At 41.9% G+C, this 27,127-nt stretch overlaps 1 protein-coding gene across 1 annotated transcript in view; it reads left to right on the top strand.

Moving 5' to 3' along the window:
* The window catches only part of CUNH10orf67 (chromosome unknown C10orf67 homolog), a 162,079-nt gene that overhangs the window by 33,576 nt on the left and 101,376 nt on the right, over positions 1–27,127 (top strand). The gene's annotated exons all lie outside the window — the stretch shown is intronic.

Below are 27,127 nucleotides of genomic sequence, written 5' to 3'. Positions count from 1 at the left end.
CATGATCTCACGGTCCATGAGTTCGAGCCCCGCGTCGGGCTCTGTGCTGACAGCTCAGAGCCCGGAGCCTGTTTCAGATTCTGTGTCTCCCTCTGTCTCTGACCTTCCCCCATTCATGCTCTGTCTCTCTCTGTCTCAAAAATGAATAAATGTTAAAAAAAAATTAAAAAAAAATATTGGAATAATACTACTTAATGATACAAATGATAGAAAAATACCCAGCCATTTAAATTAAGGTAAATTCATATGTACTACTATGAAGCCATGTCCAAGATATATTTTAATTGAAACAAAAAAAGAGGCAGAACAACACAATATTGTAGCATGTGCAGAATGTCTGGAGAATGAGGGAGAAAAAGAAAACACTTTTTAAATTGAAGTCTCTGTATTTTTATAACAGTCATGCTTCCATTTTTTATAACTTGTACTACTTTGTAGTAAAAAGAAGTATCATTTCAGTTGCAATACGTTTCTTTTCCCCCCTCCCTTTCTCTTCTTTCCTTCTTTCCCTTGACATTGACTTTTGCAACAAATAACAACAAATAAGGCCGTTGTCTTTCCAAATGTCCCACGTTCCATATTTGTTAGTTTGCTTCTTAAAAGGATGTGTCACTTGTTCCTCTGTTTTCCATATTTCCTATAGAATTTAGCTCTAAAATCTTGATTAGATTCATGTTCAAGTTTTATGCCTTTTGGCAAGAAGAACTTATAGGCAGGGCTTTTAAAAAGTAAACTTTTGGGGCGCCTGGGTGGCGCAGTCGGTTGAGCGTCCGACTTCAGCCAGGTCACGATCTCGCGGTCCGTGAGTTCGAGCCCCGCGTCGGGCTCTGGGCTGATGGCTCAGAGCCTGGAGCCTGTTTCCGATTCTGTGTCTCCCTCTCTCTCTGCCCCTCCCCTGTTCATGCTCTGTCTCTCTCTGTCCCAAAAATAAATAAACGTTGAAAAAAAAAAATTAAAAAAAAAAAAAGTAAACTTTTAATTGAAGTGTAACTCACCCACATAAAAGTACACAGATTGTGGGGTGCCTGGGTGGCTCACTTGGTTAAGTGTCCAACAGCTTGAAGCCTGCTTTGGGTTCTGTGTCTCCCTCTCTCTCTCTCTCTCTCTCTCTCTCTCTCTCTGCCCCTCCCCCACTCGTCATCTCTCCCTCTCTCTCTCTCTCTCTCTCTCTGCCCCTCCCCCACTCGTCATCTCTCCCTCTCTCTCTCTCTCTCTCTTTCAAAAAGAAACATTATTTAAAAATTAAAAAAAAAAGAACACAGATTACAAGTGTACAATTCAAATTTTTGTTAAACAAAATGAACATACCCAGATCATCACTGCCTAGATCAAGAATTAGGACGTAGGATGTTAAGGTATGCCGACACCACCCCACCTCTCCAAATGTTACCGTGATCTAACTTCTGTCGCATGGATTTGTTTTGCCTGTGTTTGGATTTTACTGTAAATACAGCCATAGGACACTTGCTTCTTTGTGTCTGGCCTCTATCACTGGACCTTCCATTTGTAAGGTTTATCCATATTGTTGCCATAGCAACAGTTTGTTCTTCCTTATTGCTGTACATTGTTCCACTGTATGACTAGAGTTGTATGAATTATATGAATGTACAGTGGACCCATTCTATTGTGGATGGACATTTGAGTTGTTCCCAGTATTTGCCTGTTAAAGGTATGGTGCTGCTATGAACATTCTTGTACGTGCCTCTTAGTTTTTAGATTTTATTTTTTTCAAGTAATCTCTATATGTGGGCTCGAACCCACAACCTCGAAATCAAGAGTCAGATCCTCTATCAACTGAGCCAGCCAAGAGCCCCTCTTGTATGTATCTTTAAATGCACATATGAATGCATTTCTGTTGGGCATATACTGGAGTAGAATTGCTAGATCACGAGAAATATACAGAGAAAAAGGTAGAAATACGGATATATCAGCTATAGAGTCTATATAAAAATGTTATCTATGGGGCGCCTGGGTGGCTCAGTCGGTTGAGCGTCCGACTTCGGCTCAGGTCATGATCTCACGGTTCGTGAGTTCGAGCCCCGCGTCGGGCTCTGTGGTGACAGCTTGGAGCCTGGAGCCTGCTTCCGATTCTGTGTCTCCTTCTCTCTTTGCCCCTCCCCCACTTGTGCTCTGTCTCTCTGCATTTTTTTTTTTTTTTAAGATTCCTAAGGTTGCTGGGAAGAAAAAGGATTATAGGAAGGCAAGGATGGAAACAAGAAGAGCGGAAGGTTGTTTTAGTAATCTCTGTAAGTGATGACGATGGCTTGGAATAGGACAGTAACAATGGAGATAGACGAAGTGGATGAATTTGGGATATATTTTAGAGGGAGAGCCAACAAGATTCACCAGTGAATTCAGTGTGCGAAGGGAGCAACACAGAGAAATCATGGGTAGTTCTTAGCTTTTTGGCTTGAACAGCTGGTTGGATGATGGGTCATGTTACTTTTTTTTTTTTTTTATGTTTCTTTATTAATGAAGGCAGAGACATGACCACAAGCTGAATCAAGGTGGAGAAGTGAGAGAGAGAGAGAGAGAGAGAGAGAGAAGAGAAAATTGGAAAATATTGTACATTAAACAAATTTTTTTTTTGATCTGTTGTTTTAAATCTGTTTTATGTTTTAAATCTATTGGGTCTTATTTAACTTGCAGTCGATTAACTTCTGACATATAAATATCTAGTTGGCGTAACTTTGATATAAACTACCTGACTGTATAAGTATCATTTTTAAGTTACCTTTATTAAGTTTTGAATAGAAACAAAAGAATTTTTATAAAATGTAATCACATAGGAGATCATGGCACAGCAAATACCCATGTAACAACTGCTCTACTTAAGGAAGAAGATGTAACAGTATCTTTGATGCCCTGTGTATATCCTTCCCCAGCCCCTCCCCCTACTGCTTTCCATGCCCAGAGGTAAACATAATCATAAATTTTGTGCTTAATAATCCCCCCATTTTTATTGTTTGCACTTCAATGTATATTTGCAAATGAATTATTAAGACCTACATTTTGAACTCTCTATATGTAATTGTATATTATATATATTATTGTATGTATATATTTTTATACTTTTGTTCTGAAATTATGTCCCTGAGATTTACACGTCTTGCTATGTATAGCTATCATCCATTGACTGTCACTGCTATATAATATTCTATAACATAATGCCACAATATTCTTACCTATCATGGTAATACTTTTTTTTTGCTGTAATTACAGTTTTGTTTTTAAAAAAATCTTATACCATATCTGGTGCAAATGTGCAAGAAGAGTGCCCTTAAAGTATATTCCTCAGAGTGGAATTCTTAGGTAGAATGTATGTGTATTTTCCTACTTACTAGAAAATGCCAAACAGTCTTCTAAATTGATTGCAGTTGGGGCACCTGGGCGGCTCAGTTGGTTAAGCATCCAGCCCTTGGTTTCAGCTCAGGTCATGATCTGCGGGTTCGTGGGTTCGAGCCCTGCGTCGGGCTCTGTGCTGATGGCTCGGAGCCTGGAGCCTGCTTCAGATTCTGTGTCTCCCTCTCTCTCTCCCCCTCCCCTGCTTGCACTCTGTCTCTCTCTCTCTCTCTCTCTCTCAAAAATAAACCTTAAAAAAATTAAAAGACCAAAAAAGGTAAAAAATAAACTGATTGTAATAAAAGACATTTCCTTCAGCAGTTTATAAAAACATTTCTACTTCTTCACTGAGACTTCATAATTTTTCATCATTCAGTTTTCTTGTTCTCTGAGATGCCTGTTTAAATTAATTTTGTATTGGTATTTGTTTTCTCATTGATTAATAGGAGTGTTTTGTTAAATTAAAAAAATCAGGGGTGCCTGGGTGGCTCAGTCGGTTAAGCGTCGGTCTTGGTTAAGCGTCGGTCTTCGGCTCAGGTCTTGATCTCACGGTCTGTGGGTTTGAGCCCCGCATCAGGCTCTGTGCTGACAGCTCAGAGCCTGGAGCCTGCTTCGGATTCTGTGTCTCCCTCTCTCTCTGCCCCTCCCCTGCTCACGCTCTGTTTCTCTCTGTCAATAATAAATAAATAAATGTTAAGAAAATTAAAAAAAAATCAAACTACCAGTTATTTTACAGGCAAAAGATTGGTTTATTTGGGGGGGGGGCAGGGGGGAGGGAGGAGGTGGGGGAAGCCAGGGAGGGAGGGCTGGAGAGGAAGCATTCCTTCCTCCTGCCAGGATAGTAAAATAGTACCTGTTTACAAAGTCCCGCCTTTTCCCGTTTGATTTGCAATTGATGGGCACCACCAGTGAGACTGAGGCATGAAAGCCACACCCCCTTCCCCCACCCCCAACCTCCCATCTCCATTCTAGTGAGATTTCCCTTTATTAATTTTCACATTTTTTAAAAACATATTATGAACTCATTTTTATTTGTTGTATGTTACAAATATCTTCCCACTTCTTTGTCTTTCCAGCCTTTTTATGGTGTTTTTTGATGCCCACCCCACCCCCCCCTCCCCGCAAACTTTTTGAATGTAGTCAAACTTTCTCCTTTCCTCATTGTTTCCACATTCTATGTTTTGTTTTTAAAATGCTGCTACATCTTAAAGTCTTTTAAAATGTTTATATTTTTGCCTTTTACATTCAGGTGTTTAATCTGCTAGAATTGATTTTTAGTATTGGTTTGAAAAGCAGGGAATCATTTTTCCCCATAAGTGATGAGCTTTTGGGGTGATGGAGGTTCGGAGCTGATGGCCAAGAAAGAATTCTTGGAGACATCTTTGGTGCAAAAAGTGATTTTATTAAAGCATGGGGACAGGACCGGTGGAACAAAAAACACTGCCCTGGGACTACGGGGAAAGACTGATTATATACTCAGGAGCTGGGGGAGGTAAAGTCAAGGGGAAGTTTCCAAAGGAATTTTCATATGCTAAAGAAGACTCAGGGGATACTGGAAGCTTAGCAATTGTCAAGCTAAGATTGTTTTTCCATCTAGCAAAGCATTAACATTAAGACAGTTCCTGGAGAAATGTTCTACTCTGCCAGCCTCAAGTATTTGTCAATGGGCTGCAGGTAATAAGGAAACTTAATTTTATCTAGCCATTTCCTTCTTGCCTTTGTTCCCATATCACTGTGGAAGGAGGGTGATGTTGGGGTTCCAGGACACTGAGTCCATAGGTTCCCGGAGATTTAAGCTATTGATAAAATTGCCTTTTTCTTGTAATTTACTAAAATATTTTAAACTGATGGAGACTCCTGTTCTGCATGGCTGTGATCTTTATCAGTTCATCATTTGTTTTCTTTCCTTTTCTTTGTTCTTGGGCAGCCAGGCATGCCTGAGGAATATCACACATATTTCACCTAGGTGGGGGGGCAGGGGGCAGGGGCAGGGGGGATGGTAGTTGCGGGCATTAGCTTGCCTTTGGCTCCGTCATCAGTACCACTACAATTTACATGTAATTTTAGGTATTTGGTAAGACAAGTTATCTCATTTTCTTTTCTTCTACAGAAATGGACTGAGTGTTCTGGGCTCTGTGTCCCTCCGTATACATTAAATAATGTGTTTCGTGACATATTGTACAAATAAACTCATTGAAAATTGTATTGGGTTTGCACGAAAACTATAGACCTTGGGGGCGGGGGATGCATATTTTCCTATAGTTAGAATTTTTTTTTCCCTCCTGACACCAAATTTGCAGACTTTTCCAAACCCTGACACCAACAGGATGTCATAGAGGAGGAAAAACTTTTTCTTTTTTTTTTTATCGAGTGAGATGGCAAAAATCAAACTGATAAAAGACAGATTAGGGGCACCTGGGTGGTTCAGTCACTTAAGCGTCTGACTTGATTTCGGCTCAGGTCATGATCTCAATGGTTTGTGAGTTCGAGGCGGATCTGGCTCTGAGCTGACTGTATGGAGCCTGCTTGGGATTGTCTCTCTCTGCCCCTCCCCAGCTCTCGCACGCGATCTCTCTCTCTCAAAAATAAATAAATGAACTCAAAAAAAAAAAAAAAAAAAAAAAGAAAGAAAGAAAAAAGACAGTGGCGCCTGGGTGGCTCAATTGGTTAAAAGTCCAACTTGGCTCAGGTCATGATCTCACCGTCTGTGGGTTTGAGCCCCACGTTGGGCTGACAGCTCAGAGCTCGGAGCCTGCTTCGGATTCTGTGTCTCCTCCTCTCTCTGCCCCCTCCCTAGGTCACGCTCTGTCTCTCTCTCTCTCTCAGAAACAAATAAGCATTAAAAAAAAAAAAGATTAACAGGAGAGAAAAACAGATTTAATTAAATGCTATGTAATATGGAGATGTTGGGGTTCGACGCGAACGGTCAAGAGAGAATTCTTGAGATATCTTCAGTGGTTTTATTAAAGCACAGAGACAGGGCCCATGGACAGAAAGAGCCGCACTGGAGTTGTGAGGGGTGGATGATTATATACTTTCAAGTTGGGAAAGGGTTAGGGATAGTGTAACTCTCTAAGGAATTCTGGAAGCAAGGTCTCCAGGACCTTGAGGGGCTAGCTGTTGTTAGGAAAAGGTCATTTATTACTGTCTAATAAAACCTTAGTCATGAGACCCTTCAGGTATATATCAGTGGCACATATACTTAGAGGATGATTGCTAACATATATCTTGGGAGGGTAGAGATCAAGGAAGTTTCCAAAGGAATTTCTACATGTTAAAGGAGACTTCCAGGATTCTGGAAGTCGGGATAATGTTAAGCTAAGATTGCCTTTTGCCCTGAGCAAAGTATTAACATTGAGGTAGTTGAGTTCCTAGAGGAAGGTCACTCTGCCGGGTCTCAAGGACTTGTCGAAGGGCTGTAAGTTGTAAGGAAATTTAATTTTTTTTTCCTTTGCCTTTGTTCCCCACATCACTATGCATGCAAATTCACAAAGAAATGTGGCTTAAGGAGGCAGCCAGAATTTGGGGACTTATAAACCCTCCCAGAAGGCAATAAAGTCTGGAGAGGCTAAACAAAAGAAAAGGGATTTGGGGCTTTTGAGGGAGGAGAGTGGTAAGTTATGGGCAGGTGACTACGGAGAGTTTGATAAGCAAGGATCATTTACTAAGATTGTTATACAGATTCAAGTCAACGTCTTCTCCATTCCTCAGAGCTGCTCGTTAAGGGTCCGCTTCCTGGTCCGGAAGTGGGAGACACCTTTACAAATGGAAATTTCCTTTGTAAATGTCAATTTCCTTGACAAAAGTAGTTTTATGCTGTTTTTAGCACTTTTCCTGCACCTGCTGTTCCTCAGTTGCCTTCAACTCAGAATAATCATGTCAAATTGGCATATTCTGGGGACCTTCATCGTCCAAGAATTTTATTCAGTTCTGACACCAACCATCCATAGCTAGTGCAGACCCCACAGGTAAAGGGTTCCATTCCACAATACTGTTCCTTTTCAGATGCCAGTCGCAAGTCCCAGTACTTCTGACCCGCTGGCTATAAAGTGGGTATTCCCTCTCCTGCCCTATCCTGCTAAGGTTTGGTAATTTCATAGAAGGACTCCCAGAGCTCAGGAAAGCACCTTACTTCTAGTCACCAGTTTATTATAAAGGACACGACCCAAAAAGCCAAATGGAAAAGATGTGTAAGGGAGCAAAATAACTTTCCTTCTTCCCTTCTAGTTCCTAACTGAGCCCTCGACCCCTTCCCCCCCCATAAGTGACAGATTAACAGAAGAAAAACAAACAGAACTTAGTAACATGGCGGGGGGGGGGGCAGGAAAACTGAGTAACTCCACAAACTGGCCCAAGCCACCACCTTAAACACTATCTCTGGGTAGGGGGGGAGCCAGTTCTGAGAAATTATCAGGCAAAGCACAGTAGACAAGTCTCTGTTATGCAGATTTCCATCCTCGTCTCCTCCATCGATAAGCATTTCTAGGGTTTTAATCATCCTCTTTCTGGCCCAGAGGGAAGACACCTTTACAAATGAAGGTTTTCCTTATACATGTCTCTTTCATATCTTCTATGTCTAGTCCCTTGTCCATGTCCTGACAAAAGAGTAACTCCTCAGTTTGCAAAACTGCTGTTTTTGAAAGGAAATCAGCCTAAAATAATCCTTATACCAAAGAGGCATATTTTGGGGGGGCAAATTCGGCTCGCCTTCAGACGCACAGCACAGCACGAAGCTTCCGTGACCTCTCCACAGGCATCACCTTCCCAGCTTCTAGTTGTGTTCACCAACCAACAAGCTCTTTTGAGTGCGCTCATTTGGGTTTCTAATAGAGATCTCATCGGGTAGGCACGATTGAATAAATCATTAGCTATTTACTCAGTCTCCAGCCACTGTCCCCTCCCAGAGGTGGGAAGATAGAGCCCAAAGTCTTAAGCTTCTAATCAAGGCTTGATCTTTCTGGCAACCAGCCTTCATCCTGAAGCTATTTAGGGGCCTCCCAAGAGTGGCCTCATTAGAACAACACGCTTCTGGGGCGCCCGGGTGGCTCAGTCGGTTAAGCATCCAACTCTTGGTTTCGGCTCAGATCACGATCTCACGGTTCATGAGTTTGAGCCCCGCGTCTGGCTCTGTGCTGACAGTGTGGAGCCTGTTTGGGATTGTCTGTCTCTATCCCTCTCGCTCTGCCCCTCGCTGGCTCTCACATGCTTGCTCTCTCTCTCTCAAAATAAATAAATTTAAAAACAACAACAACAACAGATGTTCATGTCTCTCTTACCAGAAGTTTTAAGAGCTTTAGGTGCCGGGAACCGGGGACAAGGACCAAATATCTTCCTGTGATACCATGCCTATATTGAGTCAATCAGTACTGTGCATAATACAGTACAGTATTATTGACTTAGCTTTTTTTCATATTTTAAAATACAATTTTACAATTATATTCAAAAGGACGTCTGGCAGTTTTGATGAGAGATGAAAGCAGAACGTTTTTCACCTTTAGCCGAGAAGGCTGACCTATGGCCCGCATATTTTCGATAAGGATCAAATATGTGCTGGCCGCTGCATTCTCAGATGGTCTTATGACTGCCTCTAAATCTCACTGATAGTTAATAGCGACTGAAGGAGAAGCACCAGAGAAATCTTGCAAAAAGTGGTTTTACAAGTAGAAATTCGAAGAAGACATTCGTGATCTCATATTCCTTGCACACCCCCTTCCCCTTGAGCACCAAGCATATGATCACCAGCTTCATACAGCAGAAGTGCAGCCCTTTCTGCCCACGGGTCCTGTCCCGGTGCTACTTAAACTTTGCCACACCACACAATGTCCCAAGAATTCTTTCTCGACCATCAGTGCTCCATGACCCCACAACACTTTTACTGCATTTATTCCAAAATACTTTTCTTGAAGATACAGCAAAGTACCTTTTCAAAACTACATTTTCTGACTGTTTATTACTGGGGTAGAGAAATGCAATTGATTAGCATGCATTGATTTTGTAATGACCATCATTAAATTCTTAGACTTTTGGGGGCGTCTGGGTGACTCAGTCCGTTAAGCGTCCAACTTCGTCTCAGGTCACGATCTCAGTTCATGCATTTGAGCCCTGCATCGGCTCTCTGCTGTCAGCACAGAGCCTGCTTCAGATCCTCTGTCTCCCTCTCTCTCTCTACCTCTCTCTCTCTTTCTGTCTCAACAATAAACATTAAAAAGATTCTCGAACTTATTTTAATAATTCGTCCATAACATTTTCAGGACTTTGTATATAAACAGTTATATTAATTGAGAGGAATTACATATTTGTTACTATATTTTTCATCCTTATACCATTTCTTCATTCATTCATTTATCTTTCTTTACTTCACTGGTGGTGCAGCCACTATAATTAATAAAAGTTATTAAAAGCAAGCATCCTTATTTTATATCTAATCTTACAGAGAATGAATCTAATGTTTCAACATCACATATAATACTTTCTACATTACCAGGCTATTTTAAAGAGACTATTAAAAAATCATGGATACATTTCAGTTTTATAAAGTGTGGGTTTTATGAGTCTACTGCGAGGCCATATGATTTTTCCCTCAAACTATTAATGTGGTGAAATTAATTAATTACTTTTTTTTAAGTGTTACGTCAACCTTACTTTATTTGTCTAAGTCCAACTTGGCCATGATACGGCTTTTGGAAAAAATGGTTGTTGATCTTAGTGTATTGATATTTTGCTTAGGGTATTTTAAATCTACATTCATCAGGGCCTGGACAGATTGATTGATTAATTGACATCTTTTGGATTCCTCAATTTCCTTAGTGATTATAAGACTATCTGGTTTCCTATTCCTTTTGATTCAGATATAATGAGATATTTGTCTAGGGTCTTGTCTATTTGATTGAAACTTAAAAATATGTTGGAATAAAGGCTTAATAATATATATTGTTCTCATATAAAAATTTAATACTATATTTTTAAGCCTACTTTTTTTTGTATTACTGTTTTAGCCATTTCATCGAGTTTTTAAATATTATTTATGATGTTTTTTATGAGTAGGAATTCTATTTGACACTCTGTGCTTGATTATTGGTTATTTTTTTATGACCCTTGCTCTTTGCTGATAATTTTAGCCCAGTTATCTTTCTAAACGTATTGGAATATACTTGATCTATATTCTGTGTTTCACCGTTTCCATCATGGAGGGTCTGATAAGTGCTGGCTGTCACACGTGATGTGTCATTTACTTTTGGGTTTTATGATTTTTAAAAAAAAATTTTAATGTTTATTTATTTTTGATAGAACACAAGGGGGAGAGGAGAAGCGAGAGAGGGAGACACAGAATCCGAAGCAGGCTCCTGGCTCTGAGCTGTCAGTACAGACCCCAACGCAGGGTTCGAACCCACAGACCATGAGATCACGACCTGAGCTGAAGTCGGTCACCCAGGAGACTGAGCCACCCAGGCACCCCTGGATTTTATGATTTTTGACTCTGAACTTACATTTCTGTGGGAATTCCTTGAAGCCTAGGACGGAAGTAGTTTCTGTAGAGAAGATTCGTGTTTGCTTTTGTGAGATTCCTGGGTCTGTGACCACTTTAATCTGACTTTAACTTGAGACATTTTAGACCACCCAGGTGTATGAATTTATATAGGTCATCTTTCATCTTGTGCTTACAAAACTCAGAAGAGATTTTTTTTCCCCATTCTCTGCACTTGTGCCAAGTTTCCAGACAGGAGGCAATTTCACTTGTAGTTGACTGGGAGCGGGTACAGAGTTCAAGGTGGTTCTGGTTTGTTCTCACACTGAAGGAGAGTGGCCTTTGGTGTCTCTACCTTGAAGAGATGGTCTCCTATTATTTAGAATGACCACTTTGAGGAGGACCTACGCGATGTCTCTTCTCTGTGTCCTGCAAAGAGGTGTAAGCCAAAGTTCATGTTCACCTGGGTTAGCAATTCCCTAGAGTGAAAGCCAGCTTCAGTGTGCGGCATACTTCTGTGGAATTTTGCATTCACTTCATTTTGGCCTAAAGTATTCCTTACTTTGTCAGCTTCTAGATGCATTTCGCGTATCTTCTCCAGAATTTTTGTTGTTTACGGTAGGAGAGTAAGTCAGAACCCTATGGTTTTTTTTTGAACGTGCTTTCCTAATCTTTTGTGTCTTCAGCAATTTCTGGGACACTGATATACTTCTAGTGTATCAAATGCTCAAAAAATATGGCCGAATGGGGTGCTTGGCTGGCTCCATTGGAAGACCATGTGACTCTTGATCTTGGGGTTGTGAGTTTGAGCCCCACATTGGGTGTAGAGATTAATAAAAATAAAGAAAGAAACAAAGTTAAAAAAATATGACAGAATAAGTGACTATCACTATATATACGTCTTGTACTTCTAATAGTAGAAAGCCTTGAAATTATCAAATGTTGTATATTCATGAATACATGCTGATTAAATATACTTAGGCAACAATATTAATTGTAGTTAGTTGGCTTATCGAATTAGAGAATTATTGTAATGGCATCAAAGTGATTATTTGAGTCTTCCCTTTGGCTTGTTGTCATTACTTTGATCCATGACCTCAGACAGTCTTCCTAATCCTGGCCACCCAGTTTGTTAAGGCTCAGTCATAAGAAAAAAAAACAGAAGAGTATTGGGGAAAAAAAATCAAAGTAAACACTTTGGTTGAGGTAACTTTAGTTAAGTATAAATGACTCTACTGCCCTCTGGAGACCAGTTAAGGATACACAGGTACATTCCCTTTTCAGCTATGGAGAAAGTTTTTAAATCTACTTAACTTTTTTTTTTAATGTTTATTTATTTTTTGAGAGGGAGAGAGAGAGCACGAGCATGAGTGGGGGAAGGGCAGAGAGAAAGAGGGAGACACAGAATTCGAAGCAGGCTCTAGGCTCTGAGCTGTCAGCACAGAGCCCAACGCGGGGCTCAAACTCACGAACCATGAGATCATGACCTGAGCCGAAGTCGGACGCTTAACGGACTGAGCCACCCAGGTGCCCCCTACTTAACTTTTGAAACCACCTCTTGTGTGATATAATAGTACCTCATTTGCAGATGAAAGAAAATATTTTTCTAAAACTTAGACCTTATTTACTTATTTTTGGTTTTGGAAATGTATGAGCTCAGATTCAGATAAAAAAACAAACCAGGTATTTCAAACACATAGGGATTTAATGCAGGGATTTATTTTTTATTTTTTATTTTTTTAATGTTTATTTATTTTTGAGACAGAGAGAGACAGAGCATGAGCGGGGGAGGGGCAGAGAGAGAGAGGGAGACACAGAATTCGAAGCAGGCTCCAGGCTCTGAGCTGTCAGCACAGAGCGCGACGCGGGGCTCGAACTCATGAACTGTGAGATCATGACCTGAGCCGAAGTCGGACGCTTAACCGACTGAACCACCCAGGTGCCCCAATGCAGGGATTTTTAATGAAGGGATGTAGGAGTTTATAAAACCCTTGCAAAAGTGAAGGAGACTGTCACTAGCTTTTGAATTAACAAGGAGTTTTTCCATTTCTTTTTTATTCCTCCAGGTAAACTTTAAAATAATTTTGTGTACTGCCACTCCAAAATGGCCTCTGTTGGCATTTTTATTAAAATCGAACTGGTTGGAAATTATTCATGAATTTTGAAAGAAATTTTATCATAATATCCAGTCTTCCTATTCAAGCATATCTCTTGATTCACTTATGTCTTACTTTATGTATCTTAATAAAGTTTTATAGTTTTATTTATGCAGGTTGTATCTCTTTCTCTTACAACTAAGTTATTCCTAAGTATTATATTTTATATCTTTAGAATATGGAATCTTCTTTGTTGTGTTTTAAGAGTATTTTGGTATACATGGAATTTGTTGATTTTGTTTTTTAAGTTTTTTATTTTTTTAAGTACTCTCTATACCCAACGTAGGGCTCGAACTCATGACCCCGAAATCAAGAGTCGCCACTCTTTTGACTGAGCCAGCCAGTCACCCCAATCAGCTTTACTAAGGTGTAATTTACATAGCATGAAATTGACTCGTTGAAAGCATACAGTTTGATGATCTATAGTATATATACAGAGTTATGCAACCATCACCATAATCTAATTTTAAAACAGTTTGATCATGTCCCCCAAAAAATTGTACCTATTAGCAGTCACTCCCTATTACTCCCCCTTTCTTCCTCCCCACTCCAAACCTCTGGCAACTGCAAACCTATTTTCTGTCCTTACGGACTGACCTATTCTGAACATTCCATATAAACAGGAGTACAATACGTGCTGATTTGTGATTGCTTTCTTTCAGTTCGCCGATATGTTTTGAGGTGAAACAATTGAATTTATAAATACTGTATCCAACCACTTTCTTGATAGATTTCCATATGTGGAATTATCAGATCTCTCTCTCTCTCTCTCTTTTTTTTTTATTGACGTATACTCAGCATATAACGTTATATCGATTTCAGGTGTGCAACGTGATTCAATATTTGTGTGTATGGTGAAGTGATCACCCAATAAGTCAAGTTCAACATCCATCACCACTCATAGTTACAAATTTTTTTCTTGTGACAAGAACTCTTAAGATTTATTCTCTTAGCCACTTCCAAATATACAATAGAGCATTGTTAACTATAGTCACCATGCCATGCAGTACACCCTCATGACTTACTTATTTTATAACTGGAAGTTTCTCTGTACCTTTTGACCCCCCTTCACTCATTACACCCGCTTCCTACACCTTGCCTCTGGCAACCACCAATCTGTTCTCTGTATCTATGAGTTCAGTTTTCTTTTCCTGTCTTTCTTTTTTTAAGATTCCACATGTAAGTGAGCTCATATGGTATTTGTCTCTCTCTGGCTTATTTCACTTACCATAATGCCCTCAAAGTCCATCCATGTTGTTGTAAATGGAAAGATTTTATTCTTTTTCATGTCTGAATAGTATTTTAGTAAATAAATACAAAAATAAAAACATATGTTATGTATAATCACATTTTCTTTTTTAATTTTTTTAACTGTTTATTTCTGAGAGAGAGAACGCGAGCATGAGTGGGGGAGGGGCAGGGAGGGGGACAGAGGATCCGAAGCAGGCTCTGTGCTGAGAGCAGCAAGCCCAATACGGGGCTTGAACCCACAAGCCGTGAGATCATGACCTGAGCCAAGATAAGAGTCAGATGCCTAACCAACTGAGCCACCCAGGCGCCCCTCACACTTTCTTTATCCATTCATACATCAGTGGACACTTACGTTGTTTTCATGTCTTGGCTATTGGGGCTAATGCTGGGGGGGACACAGAGGTGCAGGTATCTTTTTGAATTTGTGATTTTGTTTCTTTCAGATAAATACCCAGAAGTGGAATTGCTGGATTGTAGGGTAGTTCTATTTTTAGTTTTTTTGAGGAACCTCCATACTGTTTTCTAGAGCGGCTGCACCAGTCTGCGTTCCCCCCAGCAGTGCGCGAGGGTTCTCTTTCCTCCACTTCCTCTCCAACACTTGTTATCTCTTGTCTTTTTGATATCAGCCATTCTAACAGATGTGAGGCGATATTTCATTTTGATTTTGATTTACGTTTCCCTGATGATTAGTGATGTTTCACATACCTGTTGGCCATTTGTATCTCTTCTTTGGAAATATGTCTTCTGTCCATTTTTTAATTTGATGGGTTTTTTTGGGTTTGTTTTTTTTTTTTTTGGTTTTTTTTTGTGTTTTTTTTTGTTTTGTTTTTTTTTTTTTTTTTGCTATTGAGTTACATGGATACTTTGTGTATTTTGGCTGTTATCCCCTTATCAGATATGTGACTTGAAAATATTTTCTCCCATTCAGTCGGCTGCCTTTCCATTTTGTTGATGGCTTCCTTTGCTATTCAAAAGCTTTTTAGTTTCATATAGTCCCGCTTGTTTAATTTTGCCTTTGCTTTTGGTGTTAAATCCGAAAAATCATCCCCAAGACCAATGTCGAGGAGCTTACTGCCAATGTGTTCCTCTAACAGTTTTATGATTTCAGGTCTTAGTCTCAAGTTTTATCAGATATTTTAACAGTTCTTGGTTGATCCATTTGTATTTTCTACATACAAACACCTAACTGAAAATGATAATATTCATGTCTCAATTTCTCAATGGTATATCTATCTCTCTTTTACACTAGATGGACATTGTGGAATATTAAGTAATAATCAAGACAGTGATCATCCTTTGTTATTACTGAATTTGATAGGAATCCATCAGTGACTCATTGTTACGTATAACAATGGCTTTTTGTTTGGCATAATTTACTGACTCCATCCCTAGATGGAGCAGCTGGATGGAAAAAGAATGAGAGATGTGTTGGTGGTAGAAATGTAATTAGCCTACGGTCTTAGTGCATAGGGCAAGCAAAGAGATATAGAATACATGTTTGTGGGAGAAAGCTAAAATTGCACCAGAAAAGGAGGTCAATAAAGACCGTAGGCTAATGAAGCCAGAGAGACTGGCTATTGGATGTCAGGTGTACACAAGTCAAATGGGGATCAGGACATAAGCAAAATGAGGCTAGAAAGGGTGACACAGGTGAACTAACTCCTGAGGCTGGATTCCTATATGGCCCTAGAACATATTGCCCGAATTAATCAGGTCCCTTTACAGAGGCCCACGTGGGATAGATCCTTTTCCTCATCCCCGAGGAGGGAGGGATTGGTTGTTTCTCTGCCTTGTCAAGTGGAAGAGTTGAGTGCATACCGTAAAGGGAGAAATGGGTTGGGGACACAGCCTTTTGGCACAAATGCATCAAGAAAGCCAATCATCAGCCTTACGCTCCTTGGGATGAATGTAGCTCCTGGCAAAGAGGGGAGTCCCGTGACTTTGGTGAGGCCGAAGAGTCTGAATCAACCTAGGAAATGCTTCTTTGCAGAGAAGCATCAAGGTGAAGTTCAAATGAAGGCTGACAGCCTGGTGGAGGTGATTCTCAGGTCAGACTCTTTGGCCCCGAAGATCGTTCCGTTTTGCTTTCCAGTTTGGAATATGTTCACCTCCTGTGCCTTACTGCTTGATTTTGGATGCTTTTTGAGACGGTGGTCTCTCAGGTCTTTTAAAGAGAATTTTAGTAACTATGAAGCTCTAGTCTTTTCTCCATCTACACTGGATGTTGAGGATTTTCTTATACAAAGAGTAATTTGTGACTAGACCAGAACTGTGCATAGCAGGCCCTGTGAAGATGCACAGGAGTGCTGGTGTTTTCTCGCAGGACTCTTCGTGTAGGAGAGACTCTGGGTGACATGGAATTGTATTAGGCACAGTCACACCCCCAACGTGCTTAAAATATAACCATGAGAATTTCGTTTCCTCGGGTGCCTGGGTGGCTCAGTCGGTTAAGCCACCAACTCTCGGTTTCAGCTCAGGTCACAATCTTGTGGTTCATGAGTTCAAGCCCTGCATCGGGCTCTGCGCTGGCAGTGTGGATGGAGCCTGCTTGGGATTCACTCTCCTTCCTCTCTCTCTCTCTCTCTCCCTCTGTCTCCACCCCTCCCCAGGGCGTGCTCTTTCTCCCTCTAAATAAATAAATAAACCTTAAAAACAAAGAGAATTTCATTTCCTCAAATCAAAGCACCGCCCTCTCCTTTACCAACAGAGGGCTGAGGAATGAAGTCATGACCCTCCTAGTGGGTGTTCTTTTCTCTGTAAGAAAAATCTGGAGTAGACAACGGACCCTTGAGGGGAGTTTGGGGGAGAGAAAGGGGTATGGAGAGATGTTTTAGTTGAGAAAAGGATATGGGGGTGTAGAGAGAGCCCTGGATAAGCTTTGTCTCCACCCACCGTCTTGCTTACACCTGCTCTACTGGGCCTAACATGGCCTGGGGCTGCAATTACTCTTTTTGTCTTTGGTGGCCTTAGTCACTAAAGGGGAACAGAAGTCATAATGCTTGGGGAGACTTCCTCATTTTCTCCAGGCTGATATCTCCAGTAATCACATATCAAATTATTTACTATGGCCCAGGCACTGTGCAAAGTGCTTCACAGGCAGCATTGTTATTTATTATATTTCTTTTTTTTTCAATGTTTATTTATTTTTGAGAGAGAGAGAGAGAGACAGACAGAAACAGAGCACGAGAGGGGAAGGGACAGAGAGAGAGGGAGACACAGAATCCCAAGCAGGCTCCAGGCTCTGAGCCTGTCAGCCCGGAGCCCTCGGGGCTCGAACCCACGAACCATGAGATCATGACCTGAGCTGAAGTCTGACGCTTAACTGACTGAGCCACCCGGGCACCCCATTATTTATTGTATTTCTACAGAAAGACGAAAGAGACTAGAGTTAAATTCCGATGGATTAGAGAAAATGAAAATGTTTAAAAATGTTTATTTATTTCTTTTGAGAGAGAGAGAGAGAGAGAGAACTACGCGTGCATGTGTGCGTGCACGTGTGGGGGAGGGGCAGAGAGAGGGAGAGAGAGAATCCCAAGTAGACCCCACGCTCAGCGAGGAGCCTGATGCGGCGACACTCGAGCTCACAAACCGTGAGATGATGACCGGAGCCGAAATCAAGAATGGGAGCCACCCAGGTACCCCGAAAAATGTAAATCTGTATGTCTAGGTTTATGACTTCCTTTTTTGGTTCAACTATAATCGGCATTCAGAAGGAAAGGTGAATGCAATTAACTCCTTTTCCAGGTGTTCTCACATAATTGGAGAAAACAGTATTCACGTCTTCTCGCCTCCGGTTGAGTCACCAGCTCCTAAACTGATCTTCATAGGAAGAGAATTTCACACTCCTCAGCATTCTGATCTTAATTAAAAAAAAAAAAGAAAGAAAGAAATGTGACAATTGTTTTATCATTAAGCCAGAGAAAATTTCTTTTCTTTTTAACTTTTATTTATTTTTGAGAGGGAAAGACGGAGTACGAGTTGGGGAGGGGCAGAGAGAGAGGGGGACACAGAATTTGAAGCAGGTTCCAGGCTCTGAGCTGTCAGCCCCAAGCTGGAGACGCAGGGCTTGAACTCACAAACTGAGATCACAGCCTGAGCCGAAGTGGAGCGCTTAACCAACTGAGCCAGCCAGGCTCCCTGCCAGAGAAAATTTCTGTGTAGTTTTCTCCCTTCCCAGAAATCTCTTTCTGATTGTCGTTCGTTGGGAAACTGGAAAACTGCTGTAAATGAACTTCGAGTGTTTCCCCAAGACGTCTTCACCATCACATAATCATCCTCGCTGACTTCAAAGAGATCTTGCCAACAGCTCAGAGTCCATTTTGCAGGACTGAAGTCCTTTTATGGATAGCAGGTAGCAGTGTTTGTTCCAAGGAAAGCGTGTCAGGTTTGTCTTCTTTACTTTGTCATATAGAGATGAAGATTTGATGCAGGATTCCCCAAATCCATTTCAAGGCGATAAAAAAATGTTTGTTACAATAATGAAATGTTAACATTGTTTTTAAAAGTCTTTGAGCTGGGAAAGCACGTCGTCTGTATTCTTACAATGGAAGCCTTGCTTTCTGGACTATATCAGTGAGAAGGAGATGGGGTGCCTGGGTGGCTCAGTCGGTTAAGCACCCGACTTCAGCTCAGGTCATGATGTCACGGTTTGTGGGTTCCTGCCCCGCGTCGGGCTCTGTGTTAACGGCTCAGAGCCTGGAGCCTGCTTCGGATTGTGGGTCTCCCTCTCTCTCTGCCCCTCCCCCGCTCACGCTTTGTCTCTCAAAAATGAATAAACGTTAAAAAAAAAATTTTTTTTTTAAGATGGAAGAAGTAGAGAAGAAGCCTATCTAATGAGGGCACTCATTTTAGATCCCAAATTTTAATGCAGCAAATACTATCCGGGTGTTAAATGATTTTTATTTCAGATTTTTTTTTTAAGTCTTATTAACAGTATTGTGCAATTAAATACCAACATGTTGGTATTTGGAAGGGATTGAATTTTCTGGACTCTGACTTAGGAAACCAAGGCAGACCTCTGCCAAGGCAGGGTGCATCTCCTTGGATTGTGAGGAACGCCTTCCCTGCAGCACTGCTAATGGCCTGAAGGAGGCTTTACGCTGGGGAGACTCCGGGAAAGAAAACAGCCTAGAGGAAATGGCAAAACAACTAAAATGAAAGAAAAGACTTAGGAAATTAAGTCAAGGCAGACTCACCACCACACAAGTTATACAATGTATCAGTCAACACAAGCTATATAATGTATCTTCTCCAGCTGCTGCTGGGAAGCTAGCAGGGGCTGCTTGTGCTGAACACCCACAATCCAGCCTCCATGCGTTCACACCTTCTGTGATCACCCTCCTTATCTCCTTGAGAGAGGGCAGGATTTGGGCCTTGCTTCTAACTGATAGAATACAGCAAAGGCAAAGGCGCTGGCATGATTATGTTCCACAAGGGTGTGGCTCCTGCCTTACAGAGTCTCTCCTTTGCTGCCTTGGAAGAAGCAAACAGCCATGATGGGAAGCCCCAACATTTGGAAGGCAATAACCGCAGGCAGTCTTGAATGAAGGGAAACCTCTAGCTGACAGTCAGCAAGAAACTGAAGCCCTAAGGCCTCCAGGTACAAGGACGTGAATCCTTCCAACAACCTGAGCGAACGTGAAAGCAGATCCTTTCCCAGTTGAGCCTCCAACAAGGCACTAGGATTGCAGCCTCATAGCCCCTCCACAGAGGACCCACTTAAGGCATGCCTGAGCTCCTGACCTGCAGAGACTGTGAGACAATGCATGTTTGTTTTAAGCCACTAAGTTTGTGGTAAAACTGTATGCTTGTGACACAGCATAGATAAAAAATACACCCTAATTTCCAGGGAGCCATCAACTCCTGCCTGTTTTTTACTTCCTACATCCATCCCTGTGATCTTGCCATGGAACTGGCTCAGGCAGCCAGCATTGCTTGCCTGGCCTGTGGCTGTTATCCCCTTATCCCATCTGGTCTCCATTGGTCTTTATCTGCCCAGTCAAGTGAGTGGTCTTTCAAAACATAAATCCCTTCGCATCTTGCCCTTGTTTGAAACCCTTCAGTATCTTCTCCATACCTGTAGGATGACGTCTAGCCCTTAGCAGGGCCCAGAAGGCCCTTACATTTCTCCACTCTTATCTCCTTCCACTTCGTAGGGAAAGCTTTACCCTCCAGCAATACTGAGCTATAGTCACCTGCCTCCCTCTGCACACCTCAAGGTATCAGTCACCTCCCTGGAATTTTCACATAATGTCCCTTCTTGCTGGAATGCTCTTTCTCTCCTCAATAACTGACACACTGAATTGTGTCACAATTACCCACTTGTGGATTGTTCTGTACTCTAGATCCTTTGCTCCTGTGGACCAGGGACTAAGCTGTGTTTATCTTTATACTTTCCTCCTAGCAGAGAGTCTGACCCATAGTAGCTACTCAACAAATGGTTTGTGAATAAAGGCCTGAATATAACCAAGAAAGGTACCAATGAACTTGACCTATGTCATGCTACTGGAAATAGATCATGAGTTCTTAGTAAAAACGTCTTAGACCATGGCAGTGCATGATCCTGAGGGCTTAAATTGTTCTTTCACTCAATGATTGATTCATCCACCCATCGTCTGATTTTGTAGCAGAGACAATAGCAATCCTTGCACTCAAGTTGTTCATAATCTAGTGGACATGAGAGATGAAAGAAAGAAAGAAAGAAAGAAAGAAAGAAAGAAAGAGGGAGAGGAAGGAAGGAAGGAAGGAAGGAAGGAAGGAAGGAAGGAAAGAAAGAAAGAGGGAGAGAGGAAGGAAGGAAGGAAGGAAGGAAGGAAGGAAGGAAGGAAGAAAAGAATACTCAGCAATTAGAATCCATAATTGAGGTTTGCACCTGATGGATGCCCAACTCTTCTGGGTGATTTGGAGCAAGGAAAAGGAAAATTTTTAGGGCAAGGGGATTTCTGAGCTACACCTTGAAGGATGGTGAATTTTTGGCGAGCCTGGGGGAGATGGGAGAAATCAGGGACGTGGCCAATTTCACAGAACAGAGGCATTAAGGTGAAAGGAAGTCAGGGAGGTGGTTTGGTGAGGCCGGAAGACTGCAGGACTGGAAAGCGTGGTGGGAGGCAATGCAGGAAAGTGAAGCCAAGGAATCAGTACTTTACTTCCAGGACGTCAAAGAACCATCATAGAATTCTAAGCAGTTTTCATGACATGCTTAGATTTCCCACCTTGAAAGATAACGACTATCGCAGTGTTTATGCTTGATAAATAACACCGCTCTTCCCCTCCCAGGTTCTGGACAAGTTGAAAAGGAAAGTCAGGGAGCCAACAGATGGAGATCATCTGCTTTGCTGGTGAGGCGGGCTGCCTCATGCTAAGTCTCAGAATTTGGCAGACTCGACTCCCATCACAGTCTGCACTGGGCTGGGCGGGGCTCTTCCTGCTGGAGCAGAGCAGATGCTCCTGCAGCATTTGCCCCAAAGAGAACGGGAGAAGGAGAGAGATGGCCAAAGCGTGACCACCTTTCTTCTTCCAAGGTCATAACTGAGAGGAAGATATCACTGCCCATAAAAGGAAACCACATTCCCTGGGCTTCTCTTTTTCTTTTCACACACTGATCCTCACCGTTTAGCCTGTGATTAATTAGGTGTGTATCTGAGCCTTAGTGGGGAGGACACCCTCCTGCCACCTACGTGATGCTGTCCCCCTCGCCCCCCGGTACCACGTACTGCTCTGGGGGGTCCTGAGACCGCGGGTGCCCTGGAAGGTATGGCGTCCAGCTAGAAGAGTGCATTATCGACATTTAGCTGCAAAGTGACTATGTATCCACTACTGGGACTTCATTTGCTAGTCTGTTTCTCACCCCTGGTTATATCCAGCTGTGTCGTTCGATACTGCTGGTCAAGAGGCTTTGCCCATGAGACCAAATGACATCATCAAATTATTCTAATAATACAAAGCCAACAGTTAATGCCAAGGATTTGAATATTAGGTCCTTCTCACTTTCAAAGGCTGAAGGAAAAATTAAAATACAAATATTAACTCTTCTTGCAAGACCAAAGGAATGGAAGCCCACAATAAAACTTTCTTGCCATCGTGAATTAAAAGTCCAAAGACGTGCTTCTGCTGTCCCCGTCCCATCACCTGCTTCGGAGCCAAGCTCTTGGAGGCACGGTGTGGTGTGGTCAGGAAATGGGTTACTTGAAGGGAGGGTTGAGCAAACACATCAATGCATCAGGCATCATGGGACCCAGCTTTCTCAGTGCCAGAGGGTTATGCGATGGAAAGGAGACAGGTTGTAATGACACCACGGTGTTGGGTTGGAATTGACGGTGTTGGTGAGAATTTAGGGTCTTTAGATGTAGATATTAGATTAGTTAGGATTCTCCAGAAACAACAGAACCAGTGTGTATAGAGAGGAAGCGAAGAAGCGAGAGGTTGATTTTAAGGAACTGGTGCACATGACTGTGGGGGCTCTGGAAAGCCTGAAATCTGCAAGGTGGGCTAGCAGGCCAGAGATTCGGGGAAGGGTTAGTGTTACAGTTCAGGTCCCAAAACAGTCTACTGACAGAATTCCCTCTTCCTCTGGGACCTCAGTCTTTCTCCAAAGACCCAAAGACCTTCAACTGATTGGACAAGGCCCACCCACATTATGAAGGGTAATCTGTTTTTCTCAGTCTGTCGATGTTAATGTTAATCTCACCTAAAAAACACTTTCACAGCAACATCTAGACTGGTGTTTGACCAGATCTCTGGGTACTAGGAAGAAAGCAAAACCCAAAACAAAAAATAAAATGCCCCAATTCCCGCCTAATCTTACCCATCAAGGTTCCTGTCCTCCCCACCTGTGGTCTCCCTTGGATGTGGCATTCTGTGCTGGGGGAGATGGTTTGAAACTGGCTTTCTTTTCTATTTTTCTTTCCCCTGTCCAGTGTTGTTGTTGTTATTTAAGAATTAAAAAAAAAAAAAAAGCAGTGGAACTTTCCCGAGAGTTTTTCTCAGAGGGGAGAAACACGAGACGGGAGACCAGATTGGAGGGGTGGTGAAGAAAAATAAAAGCGCCTTCCGCTTGTCTCCTCGTGAGCCCAGCTCATTCCATAAATGTTGGTCGAACATCAGAAACATTCCTGGAGATGAAGAGAAATGAATCCAATGTGTTTGGGCCTTACAATTATTTTATGAAATGTCAAAAGTGAAACTTTTTGTTCTTGCAAGGAACTGCGTGACCCTCCCTGCCCTGAAGTCCAGAGGGAACGAGCCCTTCCTAGAGGCAGGCTCCCTGCTGAGTTTGCACAGCATCTCAGCCCAGTTCCTGGGGGCAGATTTTAAATGAGCGTCCAGGGGTGGTTTGTGTCATGTTAGAGAGGAGACTACCTGGCCAGCTTTTCAGAAGCATCTTTATTTTGGTGTTTTTTATAAGTAAAATAGGGGCGCCTGGGTGTCTCAGTCTCTTAAACATCGGAGTTGGGCTCAGGTCATGATCTCACGGTTGGTGGGTTCAAGCCCCAAGTCGGGCTCTGTGCTGATAGCTTAGAGTCTAGAGCCTGCTTCAGATTCTGTGTCTCCCTCTCTCACTGCCCCTCCCCTACTTGCTCTCTGTCTCTCAAAAATAAATAAAAACATTAGAAAAAAAGTAAAAAAAAAAAAAAAAAAGTAAAAGAAACCCAGGGGCATCTGGGTGGCTTAGTTGGGCTGGCTTCTGACTTCTGCTCAGGTCATAATCTCACGGTCTGTGAGTTCGAGCCCCACGTTGGGCTCTGTGCTGACAGCTCAGAGCCTGGAGCCTGCTTCAGATTCTGTCTCCCTCTCTCTCTGTCCCTCCCCCGCTCGCACTCTGTCTCTCTCTCCCTCAAAAATAAACATTAAAAATTTTTTTTTTTTAGATACAAGTAAAATAAATCCAGCATATACTGAACATAAAAAGCAGTGAGCACATAAACAAATAATAAATGAAGTGACCCAAGCAGCATGTTGGTTGACAAGATACAGGAAGAACACAGCAGTGGAGAGCAGGTGGGCAGGTGGGGTGCTAAGGCTTCCCAGAGGAGTGGCATCTGGGTTTGAATGACAAAACAGATAGAACGATACGAAATGCTAAGATGTAATACTTACAGGGAGCTGATCGTGTTGTGGACACTGTTCAAAATGGTTTACGCGCATTATTTTATTTAATTCTCGTGGCAGTTTAGGTATTGTTATTAACCCCATTTTACACATAATAAAACTGAGGCACAAGGCACAGGCACAAAGCTACTAAGTGACAGAGCTGGTCTGCCAACACAGGCTATCCTGTCCTCCACAATCAGCCTTGTTCTTTAAAGTCACTCAATTTAAAAAGCTGGTATTATTAGGGCACCTGGTGGCTTAGCTGATTGGGCGTCTGGCTTTGGTTCAGGTCATGATCTCACAGTTTGTGAGTTCGAGGCCCATATTGGGCTCTTTGCTGTTAGCTTGGAGCCTGCTTTGGGTTCTCTTTCTCTCTCTCTCTCTCTCTCTGCCCCTCCCCGCTCTCAAAAATAAATAAAAAATAAAACATTTGTTTACCAAGCTGGTATTGTCATATTGATTGTTCTCTCTTCCCTCTTTTCCATTGTGCTGTATTACGCATATGCTGATTTTTACGTTAACACTGTGTAGGTCATGTTAGCGTTCTGTTCCTAGCTTGACTCTTAATTCTATCATGATATATTATTCTCCTCAGGTGACTGGCGTTCATTATATATTATAGAACAATTTTAGTTTGTAAATCTAACTCTGAAATATAATATTAAGTGTAGTAGCAGATACGATTAGGTTTTCCTGTATTTCCTGTTTGTGCATGTGCTCAAATATATTAGCAGTGAACAAATAACAAAAATAAAATAATTCTGTAATTCTCAAAAGGGTACCCATATGAACAATAGGATTTTACACATCAGCGTTGAAAATGAGATTTTTTTTTAATGTTTATTCATCTGAGAGAGAGAGAAAGAGAGACGGAGCTCAAGCAGGGGTGGGCAGAGAGAGAGACAAAATCTGAAGCAGGCTCCAGGCTCTGAGCTGTCAGCACAGAGCCCAACACGGGGCTTGAACCCACAAACTGTGATATCCTGACTTGAGCCGAAATAGACGCTCAACTGACTGAGCCACCCAGGCGCCCAGAAAATGAGATTTTTATATGCTAGAAATAAGAAACAGCATTCCTGGGGCTCCTGGGTGGCTCAGTCAGTTGAGCGTCCTACTTTGGCTCGGGTCATGATCTCGCTGTCTGTGAGTTCGAGCCCCGCGTCGGGCTCTGTGCTGACAGCTCGGAGCCTGGAGCCTGCTTCGGATTCTATGTCTCCCTCTCTCTCTGCCCCTCCCTGCTCATGCTCTGTCTCTCTCTCTCTCTCTGTCAAAAATAAATAAACATTAAAAAAAATTAGAAAAAAAAGAAAAGCATTCCTTTTTTAAACATTTCCTCCCAGTTTGGTTTTGCGATACAGTTCTTACTGACTGTAAACGGAGAAGCCAGTCCCAACAGACTGTGGAGAAATGGCGCTTCTATTCAAATGGAAACAGTAAAGCTGATCAATAACACTGATGAATAAATTGATCAGTGGAGGTCCTAAAACTATTTTGAGTTCTCAGTAAAAGGGCGTATAATTAGAATCGAGGACTTTCAAAACACAAAGCATAAACAGCTAATATCATGTGAAGAAAATTCACTTTGAATGGTTATCAGAACATGCTGATTAAGGGGCACCCGGCTGGTTCAGTCGGTAGAGCATGTGACACTCGATCTCGGGGTTGTGAGTTCAAGCCCCACGTTGGTTGTAGAGACTACTTTTTCAGAAAAAGGAGTAAAACAGGCTGATCAATACAAAAATAAACCACTATGTTCATATATTGTCATAGTAAGACTTACAAAATAACAATATATAATCTTTCAGAGAGTATAGGAAGACAAACATCCTCATTCTCAAGGTGGAGGGTAAACTGAGCAATCTTTTTGAAAAGAAATTTATAAAATGAGTCAAGACCATCAATACCTTCATATGCTTTGGCCAGGAATTCTACTTCTAAGGGTCTCTGTCAAGAAAAAAGTAATTAGAAATGCAGACAGTGATGTATATATAAAGATTTGGTATCATGGAAAACTTAAAATATATATAGTATGATGAGTGTGTAAATTATGGCATTTCTGTGGAGCAGAATGTTATGGAACCATCAGTAACTACACTCATGTAAAATGTTAATGGTGTGGGAGATGCTCACGATATGAAGTCAAATGAATTAAAATGGGGCAACACCATTTATGACGCATTGTATCAACTCGTATACAAATTCATTTCAAACCAATTCAAGAGTATATTTTTCATTTACTTTCTTTTTGATTAGGGTTAGCAAAAAACAGCTTATGGGGCTCCTGAGTGGCTCAGGCGCTCGGTTGAGCGTCTGACTTCAGCTGGGGTCATAATCTACAGTTCGAGCCCCACCTCAGGCTCTGTGCTGACCGCTTGGAGCCTGGAGCCTGCTTGGGATCCTCTGTCTCCCTCTCTCTCTCTCTCTTTCAAAATAAATAAATAAACTTAAAAAAAAAAAACCACAGGGGCGCCTGGGTGGCGCAGTCGGTTGAGCGTCCGACTTCAGCCAGGTCACGATCTCGCGGTCCGTGAGTTCGAGCCCCGCGTCAGGCTCTGGGCTGATGGCTCAGAGCCCGGAGTCTGTTTCCGATTCTGTGTCTCCCTCTCTCTGCCCCTCCCCCGTTCATGCTCTGTCTCTCTCTGTCCCCAAAATAAATAAACGTTGAAAAAAAATTAAAAAAAAAACCACAAAAAAACCCCAGCTTATTCAATTTTTTTAAGAAAAGCAAAAACATGGCTGTTTTTTCATGCAGAGAGAAGTAAATGATATGCTAGAATTACATAATTTTATAATGCACAATGGACCCTGAAGATGACTTTCTCAT

The sequence above is a fragment of the Lynx rufus genome, unplaced genomic scaffold (assembly GCF_022079265.1).
Source record: "Lynx rufus isolate CCGP_SWC_20201006 ecotype Redwood Valley unplaced genomic scaffold, mLynRuf1.p SCAF_7, whole genome shotgun sequence".
Lineage (NCBI taxonomy): Eukaryota > Metazoa > Chordata > Mammalia > Carnivora > Felidae > Lynx > Lynx rufus.
Note: the sequence above shows the minus strand (reverse complement) of the source record. Positions and strands in the feature narration are given on the sequence as shown.